Raw genomic sequence first — 24,484 nt, forward strand, 5'->3', positions numbered from 1 at the left:
CCTCTGGTTCAGAGGAAGGCAAACTGATCTGAGAATGAAAACAAGTTGAAGATGATGAAGGAGACAGGCTGGAAGTAAACAGGATCTCGCATGCCCACTCTGCAAGAGGGCCAGACAGATGGCTAACTCAAGGGAGGACATCTGTGGAAAGAGCACAGTACTTCATGTTTTCCAGCCTCAGCCTTGGCACCAACAAGATGGCCCTGCAATGAAGGGTGTCCCACAGGAGCTCTTGCACACACAGGGTGGTCACAGATCACTGGGCCTTCCCCACTGTGCAGGCATTAGGGGTTCCACCTATCAGGGAATAACTTGACAGCAACTGCCGAAAATCTCTTTCCAAATCTAAAAATTCAGTTGGAAATTCTTTACAGTAAAGAATTTGTTCATTTCTGTTTTTTATTTCTGTTTTGCGAAAAACAGAATAAAAATGGATTGGCTGCTTTTCAACAAACAAGGCCATTACCCAGACTTATGGTCAAATTTTCTATTTCCTGCAAAGTTCTCACTCTGAGAGACTGGCGCTGGAGGTGTTCTGGCTAGATGGAAGTGGTGTCCTTGCCATGATCTATGTTCAGACATTGAAACGTGTTACTGAAAGATGATGCAGAACTAAAATGAAACACGAATTCCTCTTGGGTCTCTAATATCTAAGCAAAACTTGCTAGAGGCCTGAGGATACCACATAATTTCAAATTCTCTCTTTTGTGCTTCAGAGCCCAGTGTTAGAGTGGAAAGACTCTATCAATGTTGTGCATAGTACTGTACTCACAACACGGTTTTCTTCTCTCTCAAGCCCATCCAGAGAGCTGGGACTAATTTTGCATACTTCCCTGGCCTGTCACTCAAGCTTGGTGAGTCCCTGCTTTCTTTATTCACATCCCACTGTTCCTGCCATTGAGTTAACACTGTTTTGAGTCCTGGATGAACTGACTTCTGAGTTGGTCAAATGTTCTGTTTTTAGGCAGTTTGGAAAATTTCAAGACTGCATGACGGATGGTGCTTACAGAAGCCACGGGAATGCCTTTGGCCATAAAGCACATCTCTTCAAACCTCATACTTTGGGAGAAAGTTGCTTCTGCTGTAAATACAAAATGGTTTTACAAAATAGTTTATAAAACTGTGCATCTGAATGATTGAAGTAGGTTAATAAAAACTTCATAACTTATTCAGAAGCTCTTATTTTTAAAAATCACAGCAAATTTTGACTCCATTATACTCTGGAAACCCAGGTGAGCACCTTAGGATGCTTGTCCACATGGAACTCATGGTGCCAAATGTCTCATCCCCCTAAGGCAGTGGTCCCCAGCCCTAGGCCATGGACCAGTACTGTGGCCTGTTAGGAATCGGGCCATACAAAAGGATGTGACTGGTGGGTGAGCACGCATGACTGCCTGAGCTCCACCTCCCATCAGATCAGTGCAGCATTAAATTCTCATAGGAGAGTGAACTGCACAGGCGAGGGATCTGGGTTGCGCATTCCTTTTGAGAATCTAATGCCTGATGATCTGAGGTGGAGCTGAGGCAGTGATGCTAGCACAGGGGAGCAGCTGCAAATACAGATGAACAATGGCAGAGAGGTTTGACTGCACAGTGACCATAATAAGTCAACTGCTTGCAGACTCATATCAAAACCCGTGCAGTGAGTGGCAAGTGACAATTAAGCTTCAGGTTTTGTAGTGGCAAGTGAGTTGATATACTTCAATGCAGTTGTATCTAGTGGCAGGCTTTAAGTCAGAATCTGACACTTATTTTAGTCCACACATGGCCTGCCTATTATTTTATTTACCACTTCCATCCACATCTCTTTCCTGCACTGCACACTTGTCTCAGTCACAGTTTTTATCAGCCCATAAGCTAACCCCAGCCAAAAGAGTAGAAAACAAACATCACTGGAGAGCTTCTTTGAAAAGGGGAAAAGAACCAATGATGAGAGAGCAGAAGACTCTCAGTCTGCCAACAAAAAGGAAGCTGCATTTAAAAGAAAATACCAAGAGTCCTACTTAAACTCCCAGTTCATTGCAACAGGTGATTCACATTCTCCAAGCCCACTTTCTATACTATGTGGCGACCAGCTATCCAACGAGATCATGAAGCTTCAAAACTGCATTGCCACATGGAGACTGAGCACCCTGCATTAAAAGGCAAACCTTTGGAGTTTTTCAAAATAAAAAAAAAAAAAATGTTAAACAAAGGACAGAAGCAGTCGTTCAAGGCCACAACTTCATCAAACGCATCTCCACTGAGAGCATCATTCCTAGGGGCTAACCGCATTGCTAAAGCTAAGAAGCCCTTTACTATTGGTGAAGAGCTGATCCTGACTGCTGCTAGGGATATTCGTCATGAACCTTTAGGGGAGGCCGCAGTTCAAAAGGTGGCATCTGTTCCTCTTTCAGCTAGTACCATAACTAGATGAACTGATGAAATAACAGAGGATACTGAGGCACAATTCTTAGAGAGGATTAATGAGGCACCATGGTACACACCAACAGGTTGACAAGTCTACCAATGTTGACCACAAAGGCAATGATGCTTGTTTCTTTGCGATATATTTTTCAGGATGACGTGCATGAGGATATGTTATGTGTGCTTTTGTTTCCAACCAACACTACAGCTGCAGAACTATTCAGGCCTTCAAATGGTTACATATCAGGAAAACTGAATTGGTCATTTTGTGTCGGTATATGCACGGACAGAGTCTGTCTGGACGGCTTTCTGGTTTCACTACTCAGGTCAAAGAGGCCAGTTCTGAATGTGGAGTCTATGCATCATCCATAGAGACATGCTGGCTAGCCAAAAAATGTCACCTGAACTTAAGAACGTTTTGCAGGATGTGATTAAATTTATCAACCATGTGCCCTTAACTCACGTCTCTTCTTGCATCTCTGTCAGGAGATGGACGCAGAGCACACACGTCTTCTCTGATACACAGAAGTGAGATAGTTTTCTGAAGGTAGCTCCCTGGCCAGAGTGTTTGAGTTATGAGAACAGCTCCAGAGACTTCTTTTAGAAAAACAGTCAGCACTGGCAGCACATTTCAGTGACATAGAACGGGTCGCAAAACTTGCTTACTTGTGTGACATATTCAACCTGCTCAACAAACTCAATCTGCCACTTTAGGAGAGAATGACAACTATGTTCACATCGGTAGATAAAGTGGCCGCATTCAAAGCCAAACTGGAGTTACGAGGGTGAGGGAGTGAACACTGGAATTTCCGACATGTTTCAAATATTAGCAGAGAGTTTGAAAGAGACTGAGCCAGGGCCTTCTTTCCCCCATCTAGTGCATGATCACCTACCTCAGCTTTCAAAAGATCTTGAGCATTACCTGCCAACCACAAAAGACCCTGGAAGTGGGAAGGAACGGATCCACAACCCATTTGTGAGTAAGCCAGGTGAATCAACTTTGTTTGTGCTAAAGAGGATCAACTGCTTGAGATCGCAAATGATGGCGGCCTTGAAAGTATGTTTGCGGCAACTTCAAATCTCCATTCTGGATTAAGGTCAGGGAGGAACATCTTGAGATTGCCACGAAAGCATTGAAAAGCCTGCATCCATTCCCAACATCCTATCCTTCTGAAGCAGAGTTTTCTGCAGTGACAGCAACCAAATCAAAATTACAGAGTAGACCAGACATAACCAACACACTTGGGTGTCACCGTCTCCCATCACCTCCAGATGGGACTATCTAGTTGCAGGGAAACAAGCCCAGGGCTCCCACTGATACTACATTATGGTGAGTTTTGTAATTATTTCATTATATTCTACAATGTAATAACCATAGAAATAAAGCCCACAATAAAAGTAATATGCTTGAATCGTCTGGAAACCATCTCCCCACCTCAGTTTGTAGAAGAACTGTCTTCCGTGAAATTGCTTCCTGTTGCCAAAAAGGTTGGGGACTGCTGCCTTAAGGTTACTATGGGTCAGAAGACCTTGCCATCTTTTGCCGAAGTTTGCCTTTCTGTTGTTTCCTAAAGCATAGGCAATAAATGTAATAACTTATGAATTGTAGTTTAACATGCTTTTGAGAATCTGGTCTTATGAAGAGAAGTAAATGTGCCCCAAATTCTTCCACAAGGAAAAAAATTCAGATCAGTAATTGCCTCTGGGAGTGAGAACGACTAGGCTTGGCTGGGAGAAGTGGGAGAGAACTGTCTGGGTCATAGTGCTGATGTTCTTATCTATTCTGATATAGGTTGGGTAACACAGGTGTATTCATGAGTCAAAACTGATTCCAGAGTGTTGATTTGCATTAAAACCTGTAAATAAAAACTGAACTCGAGTTAATGGTATGTATGTTGAAGTGTTAAGGGAAAGTGTACAGAAATGCAAGATGAATGAATGGTTGGAGCTACAGACAGAAAGAAGGGTGATTAAGTGAGTATAGTCTAATGTTAATGGTAGAATTAAATTTAAATGGTGTCCATACAGGTGTTGAATAAAACCCCCTTGACTTGCTGTCTGTATGATTTAAAATTTTTAAACAAAATATTGGGAAAAAGTCATCTCACTTCATAACATCAGGTTATAAACTTCAATAAGAACTTCCTCTTAATGCAAAACCTTCTGCCCATTATAAAAAAAGTATGTATTGTCTGAGACACAGCATTAAGTTAAATTTACAGAGAAAAGGAATATGTCAGTCTCCAAGAATCTTACGGGTGAATGGAGACAAGATTTATATCCGTACATCTCCCTTTAAAAACGAACAGCAAAGTATGTGTTTGCAACCTCTTACTGGAGTCTAAATTTTCCAGCAGCCTCTTTCTCCTGGATGCTGAAATACCCTGGGGAAAAAACCCATGCAAGTTTGACTTAACCACTTAGAGAAAAGTCCACTTGGTGGAATAACTAGCCCCAGGGTTTATCAAGCAAATATCCCCACTCTGCCTGACTCATTCCAAAGTATTTGTTCAAGGCATCGTCCTGTGTAATGCAATTGGTCATATCACACGCTTCAGTACTTTTATATTTTTCTTTTTACCAAGCATCCCTTTTTTTTGTACACTGACCTACTGAGAGGCTCTTCCTGACATATCAACTACGAGACTGCACTGGTCTGTCTCCCTTCCACTCCATCCTCTCTCATCATCTGCCTTGTCCCTGAGAAGACGTGTTTGATGAGTAATTCCAATACAGATCTTGCACTGTTGGCTGACATCTCCAACTTGTTAATTAATTCATAAAATGGTTTTCTGTTAATTAAAGAGGAAAGGGCTCCATCTAGCTGTTTGGGAGACAGCAAATGCATCCCAGGATTGACAGCAGGAAGGGGCTATGTGAGTTACCCTGTTCCTCCTTTTTTAGATGACATCTGTGGAAAACAATAAACTTCACTTCCTTTCTTAAAACAGTGGGAAATGCAGACATCTGCTATCTGCAATAACTAAATCCTAACTCAAGATATTTTAGAGCAGAACTTGATAAATGTCCTGAACTTCTGCAATGCAACCCCAAATTTCAATCATATTTATTCTTTTCCTCTCCCCCTCATGTATTTTAAGAAGAGTATCTGGCATGCTCACCAAAATCTGCAAAGAAAAACACATGCAAAGTTGGTAAATATTGTAGTTCAATTATATGAATTCCCAGCAAGTGTGTAAGAAGAAAATCAACCCAATTTGCAAAAGGACGTCACCGAGCTGAGGCTGGGCTGAGCACTCTCACTTTCTGTAGCTCGCGAGGCCTCTGTGCCACTGTCAACCAGGTAGTGTCCCTGTCAGCTGGTCCTAGAAGGCTGCGCATGGATAACCAGACTTATTTGCCAAGGGACACCTCGGCATGGAACACAAAGGGCACATCACGGGATAACCTGCCGTAGCACGATTGGCTGCAGAGTAGCTCTGATATCAAACCTATAGTCAGGTGCTGGGGCAAAGAGCTGCAATTTCTCAAAGATTCCTGCAGTGAGCTTGGAGGCCACATTACAGGAGGAAATAACAGCCAAGGAGCCCTGGCTATGATGCTTCAGAGGGTCAGGGAAAACAGGGAACATTGATCTGGAACATCCCAGTAAACGTGGAAAGTGTTGAGCATTAGATCCCACACTCCTGAGCTGTCGGAGGAGCTGGTGCTCTGCATGTGCAGAGATGACATGCACGTGCAGGCACATGTTCTGTGTGCTGTTCTGGGGGAGGCGGCGGAGGTGCTGCTCAGAAAAGGCTGTGTTCAAGGAGGATTAGCAGAAGAAATGCCCAGGAATTGTAAGAATGCAGCAGACTCTCTCAGAGCTGCCCCCAGGCACTCATTTCCAAAGAGCATGGAGCCCGAGGTTCTCTCCACCCTGTGATCGAGTTCGCTTTTTACCAGAGATAAAGGTCCAGGTAACATTAGGTCGCCTACCCTATAGCTAACAAGCAGCCATTCAGGTTCATTCCAGTCACTTCTGTGTCCCCTACGAGATTCTCTCTACTGCCGCAGGCAACGGGAAGCCAGAAAAGTAAGCCTGTGTCTCTGCAGGAGCCACCTAACCTCACAGGGACTCACGGAGAAGGAAATGAAGTGACACCAACTCTGAGCGAATAGGAGTTCCGACGCAGGAGAACCAGTGTGGACGGAAGTAGGACGAGACAACAAAATTAATTTCTTTCCATTGAAAAGTCATATGGAATTTTACTTTACTGAACCTATGATCTCAAGAAAATTCCCTGCTGTTTTCCTCTGAAATGCTTGTCAGATACTCATTCAACAGCATGCGAGAGGATGATGGGGCAATCACCATCTTTGGCTTAGCTTCAGTGTCAACACTATGCATTGCTGTTGTGAGACAGCACTGCTCGAGTCGAATTATCTGACATACAAAGAAACCGGAATCTATGAACTGACTGACTCACCCAGGTTTGCTGTTCCTGACAAAATTGCAGCTGCGGTCCTGGCCTCTACACTCCTGTCCTGGTCTGAGGATCTTCTGAAGAGGGCCCAAGGCAGGGAGTCAAAGGCAAGGAAGATCCTCCTGGAGAATAAGGAACAAACTAAGACAAGGAAGTAAAGGAAGCTGAAGAAGTGTGCATAACCACACATGCTGCCACCGCATGCAACTGGAGGTTTATTCTGCTGGGACCTGTGTCAACTGGACACCTCAGAGTTGTCTCATCCAAGGGGTGAGGGAGTGGAGGCATTTATACACCAACTCCCAACAGTCCTTGGTTTGGAGCTGAACTGGAGGTGAAGAGCCTCAGTGTCTCTGACCTATTGTAGAAACAGCAAGCCCTAGCAGCCAGAAGAAGCTCCCAGGCACAGAGATGCAGGTGCCAGCCATTGAAAGTAAGTTGCACGTGCTGAAATAATGAAAGCCAAAGAAATGTGGCAGCTGAAACTCCTAACTCCAATTTGTGTCTGCGTTTTAATGGATTAGAAATATACTGTGGCCAAGCACAGTGGCTCACACCTGTAAATCCCAACTCTTTGGGAGGCCAAGGTAGGGGAGGATCACTTGAGGCCAGGAGTTCAAGAAATGTATTGTGGCTTACAACAAAACTATCTCCTTTTGTTGTCCATACAGATGGAGAAAAGGGAAGACCATTTATTCCTCGAATCTACAACTCAGCTCTTTTTCCCTCGAGCTTAGCTCTGATAGGCAGACTCTCAAAAATGTGACCCCTTAAAGAGAGGACGCTTACTACCCATGAAATTACCCAAATAATTCAGGAAAGTATGATCAGACAAGGAGCATGAAAATGACTTCGGTTCCAGTGTTGTTATAAAATATTTTATTCCCAAATTCCTCAAATATGAGTCAGATTATGTGAGTACTTCAAGAAAAATAGACATTTATGTCTTTTCTCACAGCACGCTTCACGGCAATTAAGTCAAATAAACTCTTAAGGGATCTCAGCCCTGTTTTTTGGTTTTGTTTTGTTTTTGTTTTTTGTTATTGTTGGATATTAGAGAAGAAGGTAGAGAATGTCCTCTAACTGTAAAGAGTAGAATGGGACCTGCTGCCTTTTCCATCAGCGATGTCCAGGAGTAAGACGAGTCAACATCTATACTACATCGAATTGCTTAGAAAAAAGGAAGATGTGGCGGTCAAGGAAAAGACCGTGTAGGTACTAGAGTAAAAGTGGAGAAGATGGCCCTGAATAATAAAAGAGTGAGGATTTTGTGTAGGTCTTACAAGCGAATAGCAAGGGAGTGGGTGTACAGGAAGACACGAGACACAGGAGACAGGAAGAGTTACAACACGATGGCAGCGAGAGGGACGTGCCTGTGAGCCTGAGAATGACATGGAGCCTGAGGGTGGAGATGGGGGACGTGGGGAGGTGGCCCTTCACAGATAAATGTGTGCGATTTTGACTGTAGCTTTGACACCCGGGCAGAGGGCTTTTGTGCAGGGGATGCTGAGGATGGACTGCACAGACCCAGACCCTGGGTCCCGAGGAAACGATGCCTGGGATTTACAGGAAAATAATGGCTGGCCCCGGAATCCCAGGTCTCATTCACCAAAATTCAAACTAATTTAAGTTCTCCACACTCTCAGCCTTAACAGAAAACTTTTCCTTTCAAAGTTTACCATTTGCATGTGTAGCACGTGTGGACTCCCACACTCACAATCTTTCCAAATAGCTGTGAGTGCCCCACTGAGGAAGGCTAAGTGCTCTGAAGGGGTCACAAGTAAGTCTAGGCTATTTCTTTCCCTATACGCTAAGGCCCTTCTGTCTCCGTACAATTTTACTATTTGACATTAAAAAATAATATTTGTCCATGTATATCGCTCCTGTGAAAGTAAGACAGAGCAGTTTCCCAAACAATTACAATTTGCACTCCATGTACAAATCAGAGTATTAAGGGGTCATATTTTTGTTCCTTCCAGCATCCATAAAATCTCAGAAGCATGTCATACCCACCAATGTGTTCTCTCCTGTCTTCATAACTCATCGTCTTATTAATAGGCTGATGCTCTCTGTAGATGCACAGAAAAATGCGGAATGTCAGTCCCCAACACAACTGCAATCTTTTCTTCTGAGTTCCCTCAATTAGGAGCAAAACAAAGGCACACTTTTTCTTTAACTATCTGGTATAGTGAGTTGAGGCTCTGTGGGTATAACTTCAAAATTCTACTCATTTCCGGTCGGGTGCAGTGGCTCACGCCTGTAATCCCAGCACTTTGGGAGGCTGAGGCAGGTGGATCACTTGAGGTCAGGAGTTCGAGACCTGCCTGACCACCATACTGAAACCCGTCTCTACTAAAAAGACAAAAAAAATTAGCAGGGCATGATGGTGCATGCCTGTAATTCCAGCTACTGGGGAGGCTGAGACAGGAGAATTGCTTAAACCCAGGAGGCAGAGGTTTTAGTGAGCCAGGATCAGGCCACTGTACTCCAGCCTGTGAGACAGAGCAAGACTTCATCTCAAAATAAATAAATAAATAAAAATAAGTAAAGCAAAGAAAAAAAAAATTCTACTCATTTCCCATCCAGGATTAAGTTTTCCAGTGAGAATTCTCTATTTCAGCACCAAAAGCAGCACTGCACTGTGCACATGTGTGTGAGTGTACTGTTGGTTAGTTGTGGAAGAACTTACCATGTCTCCAGAATATTCTATAAAGAGACATCTGCTATTTGCACATGCATGCTATCGGTCCATCTGAAACGCCCTGATAGTCATCATCCTAAAGGGATACTTTCTTTACTCCCCTGGCAACTTACGACTTGGCAAAGGGACTTTGACCTGAAATAACCTGCTTTGGGAACCTCCCAGGTGAGGGAGTGCCTTGGACAGCCAGTTAATTTCAAAGGCCCAATGTGATAGTTAATGTTGTATATCAATGTGGCCAGGCCACAGTACCCAGATATCTGGTCCAACGCATCTGGATGTTGGTGTGAAGTTATTTTTTAGATGATGTGAGCATTTAAATCAGGAAACACTGACAAAGTAGATGATCCTCCAAAATGTGGATGGGCCTCCTCTAATTAGCTAAAGCCTTCCAGTAAAAGACCGATCTCCCCCAAGGAAGAGGGAATTCTGCCAGCAGATGGCCTTATGACTTAAACAGTCATATCCATGGGTTCCCCCCTGGGTCTCCAGCTTGCTAGCCTATCCTGTGAATTTTAGACTTGCCAGCCCTCACAGTAGTATGAACCAATTCCGTAAAATAAATCTCTCTCCTCTCTCTCTCTAAAGAGACTATTGGTTCTGCAGTTCTGAACAATCCAGACTAATACACCCAACCACCCCTACCAAAAAACCTATTTCTTTTAACAACATCCAAGGCCAATAAAGTGTCTTTCACCAATGGCAGCCATGTTTTTCAGCCTTGTGGGTGAACAAAATGCTGAAGGTACCTACGAGGGGAGGAATGTGGTCAGCACAGCTCCTGCTCACATCTTATGTGCTTCGTTTCTTCTGTGCACCAGTTTATTCCAGCCCTTCCTCCCTCACGGCATTCTCTTCGATTGAACATTGTGGTGTATTCACTGACTTTCTGTGAATGTCACCTATTCACTTCACTCTCTAACGCAGGGCTGAACTAGTTGCAGTGGCACAGGGATTAGGAGAGGCCCGAGAAGCAAGTTCGTCTCTAGGTGCTCAGAGAAACATGGTCCTGGGCGTGGCCCTGCAGACAGAAGCTTCCAGCAGCTGCTACCACAGAAGTCCACACGGGGTTTCTTAAGAGCAAGGCCAATCCCAGACATTAGGAAGCGTCATAATAATTGATGACATCGACTGAATGCGGCCTATAGGTCAGCCACTGTTCTGAGGGGTTTACTGACCACACCTCATTTGGTCTTGCCAGCAGCCTCCCAGACACCTATTTCCTAGGATCTGCACTTTCCACCTGAGGGACGCAAGGCACTCATCAGTGAAGTGACTTCCCCAAATCACATGCTACGACATGGTGAAGCCAGGACTCCTGAGACCCACCTGTCAACCACCAGATCAAGACGTGGTGACGTTTGGAGACCCGGTGGCAAAAACAGGGCAGTTGTCAGAGAGTGGGACCATGCAGAGTATCTCTGCAAAGGGGATAATGGGATCCTAGTCATACTAGTGGGTAATGGTAATTTCCTGGAGTACCAGGAAAGGGCTCTGTCATGGGGAGTCAGCTATGGGGAGCAAGAGGAGGCTGGACATCACACTAGATTGAAACCCCAGCCCTCATCACCACAAGCGCTGAGACTTGGAGCAACTTCCACAGCCTCTCTCAGTTTCATCTGAATAGTAAGGATAAGAGCCATTTCACATGCTACTGTGAGGATTAAGTGTGACAATAGGATGGTCCCAGGGAAAGTGGGTGCTTGGAATCGTGACAGGAGCAAAATATAATCCTGGTTATCACAGATGTTGCATGAAGTCACAGCCAGACACATGGTGAACTCCACTTTACTGGGCCTCAGAGAATAAGATTGAGTTCTTAGGGCACCTAAGGTCCAGTTGGCCTTACAGTCAGGACAGAATTGGCACTAGGGTGAGGGGAGTGAGGGGACCAGGGTGCACAGTTCAAGGAGGCACCCATGCTCTGGGTGGGGCACATACAGGAGGGGCAGGGGAGAATGAGAGCCTCCTTAAATCCTGCTCCCTGCATATCCAGACTGGGAAGTGGGGCTACACCCACTGTGGGGGTGATGCCTGTAGGGAGGAACAGTCTACAGAGAAAACCAGGGACACTGCACCCAAGGCTGGCCCAAGTGCCAGTGAGTGACTGTCTTGTGATTTTAACTGATCTTGTGGTCCAAACCATCTAGTCATGCCTCAGAGCAGATGTTTTGGCTTAACTGTTTGGGTAGTTATCTGCACACCCTAATAAATCAGCCAATTGTTCAGATTTATGCCACAACATTAACAGGTTAGTTTCACCTAGCAGTTGACCTATTGATATAATAAGGCACTGTATTTTCAAGAGAACATGAGGATATCCTTTGAGATTTGGATTTCTGCATAATATGTGGGCCTACTGGGTAACTTGCTGGCACAAATAAATCTTACACACTCTACACTCACATGGAAATGTCTTAAAATCCACAGGTAAGTACAAAACAGATTGCCAACTGGCATACACAGTAACTATTTGTAGATACACATCAATTAAATGTTACTAAGAACTCCTGTGCTTAAGCACAAGCACTCAGGACCACATTCCAAATCTTCCCCACTCAGGTTCTACAGCACCAAGCCTCTTTAAAACATGAGGAAGTTTTGGGTACAAGGAAATTTCTACCAAGCTTTCGTGTAGAAGGAGTTGAAACGTCTAAGGTAAATTGGATGCTATAATGGAACAGAGAGCAGATCCTAAATGAGGTAGCACTGCCAAGCCCAGCCATAATGTTGTCTATTGTAATCACCCTGGACGTGCTCCAGCACCTGTGATGACTCAAAAGGTCTGTGCCGGGAGCACCAGACGGAGACTCCCCTCTGCTACAAAAACGTACATTAAGCATTATGTTCTGGTCTAGCCAAGAGGATGACATGTGGTTCCTCACTTGAGCAAATCTATTTCTTCACATCTCTGATTGTGTCACGTACAAACGCCACTCGAGCATAAGTTCACGTCCTGCCCAAAGCATTTCTACACCAGAGCCACCTTGTCCCTGGCCTCCTGTCTCTGGTTTCTGCCTCCTTCCCTCCCTATTGCTCAACTCCAGTTGGACAGGATCACTGTCCCATTGGAACCACAGCACCGGCTCTTCCCAGCCCACTGGAGACCCTGCCTGTGAAGTCTCACTTGTCTTCGGGGCCCACAGGATATGTAGACTGGATGAACCTCAAACCAAAATAAGAACTCTCAGCTGTCTCTACTCCACCTGGGACCTCAGAGCCTGCAACCCTCAGGTCATAGGTCTTCTTCTTCTTAGAATGTCTTCTTATTCAAGGGATGATTCTGTTTTTAAGCCACACCTAAATACGATGACTCTTGAATTTTCTTTTCTTTTCTTTTTTTTTTTTTTTTTTTTTTTGAGACAGAGTTTTGCTCTTTTTGCCCAGGCTGGAGTGCAATGGCAAGATCTTGGCCCACTGCAGCCTCTGCCTCTGGGGTTCAAGCAATTCTCCTGCCTCAGCCTCCTAAGTAGTTGGGATTACAGTCATGTGCCACCATGCCCAGCTAATTTTGAATTTTGTATTTTTAGTAGAGACGGGATTTCTCCACGTTGGTTGGGCTGGTCTCAAACGGTCAACCTCAGGTGATACGCCTGCCTTGGCCTCCCAAAGTGCTGGTATTACAGGCGTGAGCCACCATGCCTGGCCAACTCGAATTTTCAAAAGATAACACACATGGGCAAATAATGATATCAAGCCATAAGGCCTCCAGTCACATACAAACTGCTTCTAGCATAACAGGATCAAATCACGAAACAAGCAGTTCACCCAAAATTGAATGCCACACTCATAAAATGAGATCTATTTAAAAACTGGAGACTGAAGAAACGCCCGTTGAATACCTCCCCATGGTTTCCACAGGTACTAAGGAAAGAGAGTGCAATGGGAATCTATCCTGACACTAGGTCAGTGGCTGTGACGACTTTCATAGGAACTGCACAATTTACTTGTGCTTTTTCTAAAATTTACTCTTGAATTTAATAGTGATGAAGAATGTAGAGTGCATCAGCAAATTGAGACACTAGCAAGTAAGTGTAGAAAATAAATGACAATGAAATTTTTGGAGGAAACATTTATATGGGTGTTTGGTCCCCCTGTTTTGACCAGTATAACATTGTCAAATTTATGGAGTACCTACAACATTCCAAGTGTTTTTTATTACTCTGCAAGGTAGGCATTGTGGCTACTGCACAGGTGAATTAACCAAGGTACAGAAAAGTAAAGTCATTTGCTTGAACTTGCAGTCAGTAAGGGTCTGAGCTTTGATTTGAAAGTGATCCTGTGAAGTTTGTTTTAAAAATACCCATATATAGGAATAAGTACATGAGAGCCAATCTGCTTTTCTCAAGATTACATTCCATAGGATTATCCACTTTATTCGTATCGCAATAAGTAGTCTTGCCTATAGTCCTCAAAGAAAAAGAGTAGAAAAATGATAGAAGTCTAAATATTTAAATTAACCAAAATATTTGATTTTGTTATGACTTTTGACCTCTTACCAAAAATGGAACAAGCAAAGTTTAAACATGGCTTCAGCCACTTTTCTGTCACTGTCTTTTCATCTGATGATCAAATGGGAATGAGCAGGAGATTAAGGGCTCATATTATGCGCAGAGTGAGTTATTCAACTTCATAAGACACAAATCTGACAGAATCATTATCCCAGAGCTCAATGACAACAGAGTCCTAAGAAGATCCACAGTATATTCTCCAGTTTCTTCTTTATGAGTTCACCATCATCTCCACATTTGACATTCAATGAGATCACACATGGTGTGGTTCTCAAGGCCTTCCCATTCTGTTCAACAAGCATTATGAGAGCTCAGCGGCAGAGGACCATGGCGCCTTCAAAAGAGTAGACCAAATAGGGCGAAGGTAGCTTTGTCACTAGGCATTCTTTATGACATGCTATGAATTTCTAAGAAGAATTCTAATAATTCAAAACAGGTGACACCAATTTTTTCACATTAATTTAAATGATTCTATTCATAATGAATTCAGAAATCATTACAATTAAATGTAGTATGATTTAAAGGAACTGAAAATTGGATTATTCTAACTAACCTTTAAAATGCCTTTACAGATGCTAAAAAAGACTGTTTAATTTCTTTTTGGTTTTATTTCTCATGAACAAGTATGCTGAGTTACAATAGCTGCATTTTCCACTTCATAACGAACAAGGAATGCCACTTCATAGAATAAAAAGGGAATAATGAAGGCATAGTGAGAAGTCCCAGGACATCCTACTCAAAAGCTAATCCACCAGCTACTATTAAGGAAAGAGTCAATGTTTAATGGGTAACTCAGGATTCAATAGTACTTTTTCCGTTCAGAAGTAGTGGGTGGAAAGTTCCAATGAAGAAATTACCAGGGTTACATTATGCCGTAACATTTTGTTCTTCTAAAGAGTCTGTTTTAAAAGCATACTCATATTCCAGGGCTCATTGGTCATGGAATTTCAGACTGGTTTGCTGTTTTCTCTTGATGCCTGAAATACAGGTAATACTTTGCGTTTTTAAAATGCATTTCATTCCTATGTTCTGAGAGGAAGCATTGTATCAGAATCTTTTGTGCACTTAGCTAATGATCCATAGTAAGATCTCATTATCAATCAGGTTTGTCAGTATTGAACCTCATAAACAACTGATGGTAATCTTTGCTATGAAAAGTATAGTACTGAGCTTAGTCACTTATAACCCATGACAATAGAAGAGGTCGCTAGTTCAGCCCTCAAATAAGGAAGTTAGATCCTAGAAATCTTGAGAAGGTACAAAAGTTGTCTAATATAGCCCATCCATCACTGTTGTCTAATTGGAAATTTCTTCGTGGCCTCATGGGAGTTTGTATTTCAGACCCTCCATAAGTGTCATAGATCAAGTCACTACTTACTAGTTGCTCCCATTGTTAAGTTATTGTGTTTATCCCCACTTTATTGTCTGTATGTCAACCCAGAACCAGAGCAGCTTCTGAGGACTTCTGGGATTAGGATGTAGCTTACAAGGATGGGGCCTACAATAAAGTGGGGATAAAGATACTTCTTCATATGGATGACTTCAGCCATCATTTGGTTTCTGCCACTGCTGCAAGCTCAAATTCTACCACATAGAGAAAATTTGTCCTAAAGATCAAGAAAACATATCATTGATTCCAATGAGAGGTCCTTACTCTTTTAACATTTTGGAAACCTTGTTTGAAGAGATCATCATACATGGATACATCCACTTAATGGAAAAAGAAGAACAAACTAAAAATAATTAGAAATGTAGGACTGACATAAATTCAGAGGGATTTTGAACACGGTACTGCTCAGTCAGTACAGAGATAGAGCTGTTAACATCAGCTTATTAATTGCTGAAAGGAAAGCTGATAGGTTCTTCTTTTATTTTAAAACCTTAAAACTACATCATCATATGAACCTGGGACATTTTAAGATGAATTTGGCTGTCTTATAGCATAAGGAAATAATTGAGTTTGATCTGTAGACCCCATTACTAGGAGAAGGACACAAGGGGATCCACACATATTTTAGGAAGCAGGAATATTGAAAGGAGATTTCAACCATCAGAAGTTGACGTCATAGAGCCTATAACCTCCATTTTCCATTCCTTGTTAGTGGAGCCTGACTAGTGATAGTCACTGGTCCTCACCAGTTAGAAGATGATGGGAAGCCATGTAAGAAGTAAATTCAATAATGCTTCCAGAAAATTCAGTTCTGTTCGTCTCCACACATCCTAGAAGGGACTGCCACCCACTCCAGTTGTGGGAATTAAAGGCACAGTGTGTATGAGCTGCCCCCAGCTCTGGTCTGGCAGAAGACAAGCTAATTAGAAGAGAGCCTCCATTTAGAGATGTGGAAAAGTTATCCTGGTATTTCTGGCGTGCCCAGAGCTATTAATCTCTTGCCTTTGAAAAGCACTCATGCATTTCCATTTTACACTCACCCTTTTACTGCTGTACCTTAAGAATGTTGATCTACCTTGATCTATTGCTGTCATCCATCAACAGAATAGTAGCAACACACTCACCCGGCTATTGCTCTAAAACCCGCAGATGTCAAGCCCTGAGAGTGGGGGCTCTGGCTATGCTTCTAATGTAGACAGCACCTGTTTATAAGGCATCATGTAAAAGCTATTACCACATTCAGAGACCACAATCCTCACAGAAACATTTTTAGGAGCCTCAGAGCAGGTTGTCTATAAGTGAAAAAGGAAAGTGTGCTCATCAACTTGCATGACAAATGAAAGGCATGTGGCTTTAAAATCAGGGGAGAATGTTTTCAACAACAGCAACAACCAGATTGCTTAGTAAAGATAGCAGGCAGTCATAAGACACTATGAAATCAATTCACTGGGAACACACAGAGGGCAGCCAGAAAGGAGACTCTGGTCCAGTCTTTTAAGGCACTTCCTCCCTTTCTACCCACATGAACATTATTTTACACACTTGATGCTGATTTGTTTTGCTAAGGGTTTCAAGCTCTAAATTATTGCACTGTTTCTCCTAACCCGTATCCTTGCTTAAATCAGTGGAAATGTAATTGATGTCAAATGGCTTATTCTATTCAAAAGCATGTATTCATCTGAAATTGCTTTGGACCAGAAAATATTGTGAGGACAGACTGCCCCAATTTTATTCTTCATGTTCAGGGAACAAGTCATTTGAAGGCTCGGGGGGTTGGGGGTTTCTAAGTAATAAAATATCAACACATTGAAGAAAGCTAATTAAACAAAATATGGCTAAAAATCTTTCAGTATTAGGGCTATAATTTGAGAGATGATCTTCAAAAGGCATCTGATAATGCTTATTAGATTTTAAAATGTACCACTGATATTCTCACAAAATTTGATAATGGGAAAAATATTAATATGTTACAATGCCAGCATAAACAAATATATGGAATAGAAGCGGCCTGGAGAGAATGCACTTGCCTTGGAGAAAGCTGCTTTTGATCTTGGTCAGTAAAGACATGAAACTCAGGAATATGAGGCCATGACACTTCCCTGATGTTGATAGTAAAAAGGTGGTTAACATTAAAGAAACCGTGAAGAAGAATCCAAATATATCAAATGTCATAGGAGCACTGAGGGGTTTTTAACCTTTAAATCCAGGAGTGCATTGCAGGTTTGGTACATGGGGGTCTGTTATGCAGATTATTTCATCACCCAGGTATTAAGCCTAGTACCCATTAGCTCCTTTTCCTGACCCTCTCCACCCCTCCTCCCCTCTACTCTTCGATAGGCCCTGGTGTGTGTTGTTTCTCTCTATGTGTCTGTGTGTTCTCATCATTTAGCTCCCAGTTATAAGTGAGAACAGGAGCACTGAATTTTAATATGCAACAGGTTTGTTTAGATGGTGAAGAAAATCGCTCCTCAAAGGGTAAGATGGTGAAGAAAATCGCTCCTCAAAGGGTAACAGCCAATGGGTTCAGCATTGTTATCCTCGGAAATGGGCTAGGATTGAAATTCTCCAAGAAACCTCAGGCTAAAACACCATCCCTCAACCAGATCTCTCAGCCAGCAGCTCCATCGCCAGATAACATTCTTCTCAAGCATATTCAGGAAGCACATGTGGAGGTTGTGACCCCCACTGAGGAGGAAATGACATCTGAGCTGGCAGGTCCCTGAGCCCCTGATCTATGCTGGCCCATGAGGAGCAAGAGAAGTAGGAAAAAGGGAATTATTAACCCACAGTATAAGTCACCAAATAATGATAATGCAAAGAATCTTAAAAACCCTTCCTGTGGTTGAAATAACTGGGCAGGTCAAGAACAAGCTGTCAGTACTTATTCTTCCCTCCTACTTCTGAGTTCTTAGTCACTGCCTGAAACCTCTGACAAATCTCTCCTCGCTCTAAATGCAGATAATGAAATCTGGTGTTTAGAGCCCGTGAAAGCCCCTTTTTCTATTTCATATTTTTGGAAAAAATAATGAACATATTTCAATAGAATCCATGACAAATGCAAGCCCATAATAATGTCTCAGGGATACATTGCTAAGGGATTAAATGTAGCTTAATTTATAACATAAAACATACCTTCCCTGTAAAGCGGAGAATTTTCAAAGAAAAGCAACCCAATCCCATCACTACTTTCCTTCCCTGGACAGAACTTGTTTTCCTTTTCCCCAAGTGCCTTCTTTAGGTTTTTCTTTCCCATACATTGCTTTTTGTAAGGCTGGATATCAAATAATACAACTTGCTCTTTCTTTTGAATTAAGACAAATGTCTAATCCTCATTTTGATCATTGTATTCGAGTAACAGCATTGCTTCTTTTGACTTCGATGTTGAGGAGAACTGAAGATGTGGATCACATACACGTGAAGAGTGCCTGCAGGAGTCCCACCTTCCCCCATCCCTGATGCAGCAATAACCAGCCCTTCTGGGTAGAACCCCCAGAGAGCACCAATGTGTGGCTCATTTGAGGCCTGGGCTTAGCAATATTCACTGTTCAAGAGATTATGTGAATAACAAGTTGAATCCATGTTGTTTTCACAGGGACTAGAGTCCATTGGACAATCTGCAGCTTTGTGGAAGTGGCACACTCTTGTCATTCAGCCAATGCCATCATCTCACAAAGAATTAAAGAAGATAAAAATAAGCAGATGACCCCATCTATGATGTCATTTATCTTTACAAGAAACGTATAAATCTAGGTTTGAGAAAAAATTAAAGGGCAGCTCTGACTCATACCGAAAGATCATCCACTGCCCACAGGATGGACTTTCATTCCCCCAGAGTAACCGTGATAAATAGTTAAAGATCTCACTGTTTGGGGTAAGCACACATCTGTGAGATGATGGTCTGAGCTGGGCAGATCTAACCTGTAATCAGGCCACACACTGAAATAGGGACCTGGTTCATGGTATTAAAAAATCAGATCCCAGAAAACAACATACAATTTTTTTTTGCATTACTAGATGAATGAATGATGGATTATTTGACCTAAGTTAGCAAGACGATCAATGCAAAAGTGCTGTGTAAATTGTTCTAAGAACTGGATTATAGCTTATACTTATTGTTATCATGGTAATTTTGTAGAATGTTTCATTACACTTTCATTCCAAAAGTTACCAGGAACACACTAGACTTGGATTTTCCTTAAGCAGAACGGTGATTTAAGATTAACCACCCTTTTCTATTCCACCACACCTTTCTCCGTGTCAGTGTGTTAGAATTCCCTTTTATCATTTTCTCTCAATCTCATCTTCTCATATTGTCAAAAGGACCATACAAAATGACCTCATAAACTCGTTTAGGCTTAGGTGTCACCAAATAAATGTGTGAACCCTCCTGGTAAGTACGGCTGAGAAGGGATTAGAAAAACTAAGAGGGTAAATGATGTTAAGGATCAATAAGGAGGGGTCCTTAGAAGGGTAAATAATGAGAGGTGGCTGTTCCAGCATCTCAGAAATACATACATACATATATATATGTAGGTTTGCAGCTCTGTGACATATATATACATATATATACACATATATGTATATACACATATATACACATATATGAACATATATACACATATATATCTATGGTTGTGGTTCTTCCTGACTTTCCTTAATATTCTTAGATAAACTGGTTTATTGATTTGTTGGTCTGTTTAGTGGAAGCTGTAGTATTTTTAGGTTTTTGGTGATCCAAGTTCCTCAAAAACATAAGCCGATAAAGCAGATAATGGTCATTCCAAAGAATTATACTATGTGACAACAAAAATAGACCATAACTACTAATAACTATCACTACGGCCATTTATTGGGTAGTCACCATGTAACGAGGCTGAAGCGATTTACATATAGGCGCCCCCTGCCTTGCTACGTGGCAACACAAGAAGACAGGAGTCCTATCCCTCACTTCACAGATGAGAAACTGGGCCCTGGAGGCTCAGTAAAAGGGTGAAGGCTAATACATGGTTTACAGGTAACTTACTAGAAAGGGCTTCAGCCTTTTATTACACTTCCTAGTCTACAAAACAGATGAATATTTCACCTTGAAAACATTAGGTAGAGAACTTGGGTTCCCTTAGCATAAGTTTTCCACCTATATGTAATTTACTGGGGTATGTAGCTCCCAGGCACTCAGGACAGAAAGCGAGGACCTCAGGTTTTAGGTTGTGGGTGCTATTGCATGCTGTAGAGAGCTGCATGTAACCATGAGTAAATGCAGACTTAGCAACACCTGTTAGAACCTGGGTGCGGTGGTATCTTTCAACTTGACGTCAGTGGCACTTTAAATGATTTCAAACAGAAGGGCTCCAGCTGGTCCTGGAGCTGCAGGGTGCCCTTATTAGGATGTGCATCATATAAATATAGATGTGTACATAACACAAATATAGATCCCCCTTACAGTTCACTCTGTGCTTGTATTGTTTGCACAGTCATAAAGAGCCTGTTCATTTTCGGAAAGACTGTTTTCCCCCAGGAAATGCAACTTTTTTTTTTTTTTTTTTTTTTGCTGTTTCAATTACAACTGGAAAGGAAAACATTTGAAATGAAAAGTTAAAAATAAAACCATCATTTCAAGGGAACAATGAAATGTAAGCTCAATGCACAGTAGCATTCTGTTTTTTTTTTTTTTTTAATCTTAACCAAATGGTTTAAAAATTAATAATGTTAAACATTTGATGAAATAGGAAAGTAAAATGACATGAGAAACAAACCCAAGTGCATTAACTGTCATCTGCTTACCTGTCCTAGAGCTAACATGGAAGGCCGAGAACCTCTGGCAGGAGGCCATGCGATTGCTTACCACAAATAAACCCTGAACTTCTTGAATATCAACCACCCAAATCCAGAACCAACTTACTGTTGCTTTGGCTCAATTCCATGAAACAACTCATTTCCTTGGGACTCCATTAGGAAAAATTAAATTTGCCTCTTTATTTTTTTAATGCTTTTTATTTTTAGACTACAAAAGTAGTATCTGTTCAATGCAGAAACCTTGGAAAACTCATAAAAACACAAAGATATTCATAAAGTCATCTGATACTCATAATTCCACTCCCCACTGTTGTAATCACCATTAACATTTCGGTATGTTTCTTTCTAGCTACTTTTCTACGTTTCTTTACGTATGTCAATTTTTCCTTCCCTGACTGGTGTTTTACCATGTATGCTTCATGGAGCCTACTTCTTACTTGGTAATACATTATAATGTTTTGCCAAGTTTGAAATATCCTTCTATGGCCTGATGTTTATCAATTAAATAGTATTCCAATGCATGAATTCTATTATATGGATTATTACAATGTCTCTGAACCAAATGCTTAATTTTGGAGTCTTCCAGTTATTTTGCCATTTTATCTGTCTACACACACATACATAAATACATAGATGTGTGTTATATATTACATACATCATATAATGTATATAAAATTTGCATGCAATCTTTAATAACTATTGTCAAAGATACCATAAATTACTTAACTTACATCTATTTTTCTTTTCTTCCTTGTTAAGATGACTCTGATTTTGTTCAGTGTGGAAATATCCCAGGCTAAATTATTTCAACTCTTATATCACAAAGTCTGGTCAATACAGTGTAAGGAGAAAATACCGAGTGGTACTTCCAGGATGGCCCTTTGGAGAGCAGCAGATGTGACTGACCTGTTCCTGTGGTCTTCCATGTTTGTGTTGACCGTTCCTTTGTCTCACCTGGGACATGGATACAATGGGCACAGGCGGGCAGCAATCTTAGGACCAAGACCTGAAAACCATCGGTTAGGGAGGGCGTGGCAGGAAGTGGGAAGGAAACTGGATCCCGACACTATCACAGGGCCATTATGCTAGCCCTGGACTACTTACTTCTAAGTCTCATGTTATGTGACCAAAAAACAAGGGGATATAGTCAATAAGAATTTAATTGTACATTTTCAAATAACTAAAGGAGTATAATTGGATTGTTTATAACACAAAGGATAAGTGATTGAGAGGACATATACCCAGTTCTCCATGATGTGATGACTGTACCAAAATATCTCACATAAATATATACACCTACTATGTACTCACAAAAATTGATAAATAGACTTCTATTTGATGGAAACCATTTGTTTTTTAGTTTCTGTTAATCAACACAGAACATCATACTACTTTTTTGTTTTTTTTTTTAAGAGGCAGGATCTTATTCTGTTGCCCAGGCTGTAGTGCAGTGGTCTGATCACAGATCACTGCAGCCTCGACCTCCTGGGCTCAAGCAATTCTCTTGCCTCAGCCTCTTGAGTAGCTGGGACTAGAGGCATTTACCACCACACCCAGCTAGAACATAATACTAACAGAGTTGCCTCAGTATAAGATCTTAGAAATGAAATTGTGGGTCTCGGGGTATACATATTTTAAAGACATAATATTGTGATTATTAATTTGCTTCCCAGAAAGTTTATATAAATATGAGCTCTGACCAGTTGTGTGCAAGAGTGCCAATCAGCCACAACCAGTGAGTATTACCTACCCCAACCCAACTCCACAGGGGCGAATACACTGCATCGCTGTTTTCATTCCCCTTTCTTTGCTTACCGGTAATTTCAAGCAGGCTTTGGTTTCAAGTGTTTTGTTGGCCTATTTTTCCCTTCTGTGAATTTGTCATTTATATATTCTATTTGCTGCTTCTTTTAAGTTTAAAAATTGTTAGAAGAAATCACGAAGACAATTGCTGGGTTTGAACTGATGCTTGCAGCTTCTGCAGACGTTCGTCTTGAGTGAAAGCATCAGGTGAGAGCTCTGAGCGCAGGTGAGCAAAGGCTGGGGAAGCTCCTAAGCCAGGGGAGCTCTCCCAGCTGGTGCTGCACGTGCGCTCCAGAGGGAACACTCTCGATGCTTCCCATGCTGCTTGGGACCCTTCTTCGGGGAAGTGAGGATGTTTCCCCCAGGATTCAGAGACCAGAAGCAGGATGACCACACCTCTTTCCTGTCATTCCTGAGGTTCCCAGTGCGTCCGCCTCCTCACATTCCTATGCGTTTGCCTCATCTAGTGCATGACTGGCACCTTTTTTCCTAGAGAAAAACTGAAACAGCCGTGCAGTTTTCCCCGTTCCCATCTCAGGTTGGGGAAGCTTAATTAGCCAGTGTCAGTAAATCTGCTTTGAGATCCTTAGAAGATGAGTTGAGTGGTCACTCCCCAAGACCTCGGCATCGGTATCACCAAGGTGGCTTTGCAGTAAATATTAGGGGAAGTATGGAGGGCCATTTGTGTTATGCAGAGGAAGACAAAATGTCCATTACATAACTGAAAACGACTGAGACGATCCAATTACCTTGTTTCTCTTGCTTTTTTCAATAGTGCAAAGGAATGGTGATTAGGCAAGGATCCTAAACAGGAGAAACCCAAGTCCGTTCTGAGGTGCGCTGTGTGTGGAGGCTGCTGGGCAGCCCCAGCCATGCGGTAGTGTACAACAGACCTTCGACACCATCAGCTTATAATAATCACCCGCCCACTCTGTGCCCAGCCTGGAACCACAGCCGCAGCAAGCCCAGCCTGAGCTTTCAGTGTCTTACCCACATGGGAGGAGCCTGTGTGCCTTGGATGGGCGTCTCTCTCCCCTATTTCCTGGCCAGGCTTTTACCCTCCGGTGGACGAATCACTAAGCACACCCATCCTCAGCCTCAGCAGCAGCCTCTGCCCCACTGTCCAGTTCTATTTCTGCAGTACCTCACCATCCTCATCGGAGACAGCCCTCAAAGAACTTACAAGCAGAACACCACACCAATTCCTAGTGCAGAGAGGGAAGGCCACCTGGAGCGCTTCATTTTTCATTGATCCACCAAGCCCTCCTCCTCCTCCTTCCAATTCAGCTAATTACCCGCCTCCAAGAAGCCTTCGGAAGGGAAGTCAGCATAATGCCTGTCCTTCTAGAATCCTTATTTGATTTCCTCAGACTGCACTGTCTTAGAATCTTCACACATCGACCCCTCACATCACTTCAGGCTCCTGCCAGTGATAATTTCCATCTCCTCCTTC

The 24,484-nt window shown here is 42.3% G+C and overlaps 1 long non-coding RNA gene across 2 annotated transcripts in view; it reads right to left on the reverse strand.

The window, feature by feature from the left end:
* Window positions 1-24,190, reverse strand: part of LOC103214789 (uncharacterized) — a 122,592-nt gene extending 98,402 nt beyond the window's left edge. The window contains exons 1-3 of one of the 2 annotated variants that reach the window (XR_012092617.1): window positions 23,044-24,190; window positions 22,135-22,234; window positions 14,639-15,022 (exon numbers count right to left, since the gene is read on the reverse strand). This is a non-coding gene — a long non-coding RNA (uncharacterized lncRNA). Of the gene's footprint in view, window positions 1-14,638; window positions 15,023-22,134; window positions 22,235-23,043 lie in introns of those variants that run through there. The other variant, XR_012092618.1, reaches the window with a different exon arrangement.
* Window positions 24,191-24,484: the final 294 nt, after the last annotated feature.

Source organism: Chlorocebus sabaeus, chromosome 3 (assembly GCF_047675955.1).
Source record: "Chlorocebus sabaeus isolate Y175 chromosome 3, mChlSab1.0.hap1, whole genome shotgun sequence".
Lineage (NCBI taxonomy): Eukaryota > Metazoa > Chordata > Mammalia > Primates > Cercopithecidae > Chlorocebus > Chlorocebus sabaeus.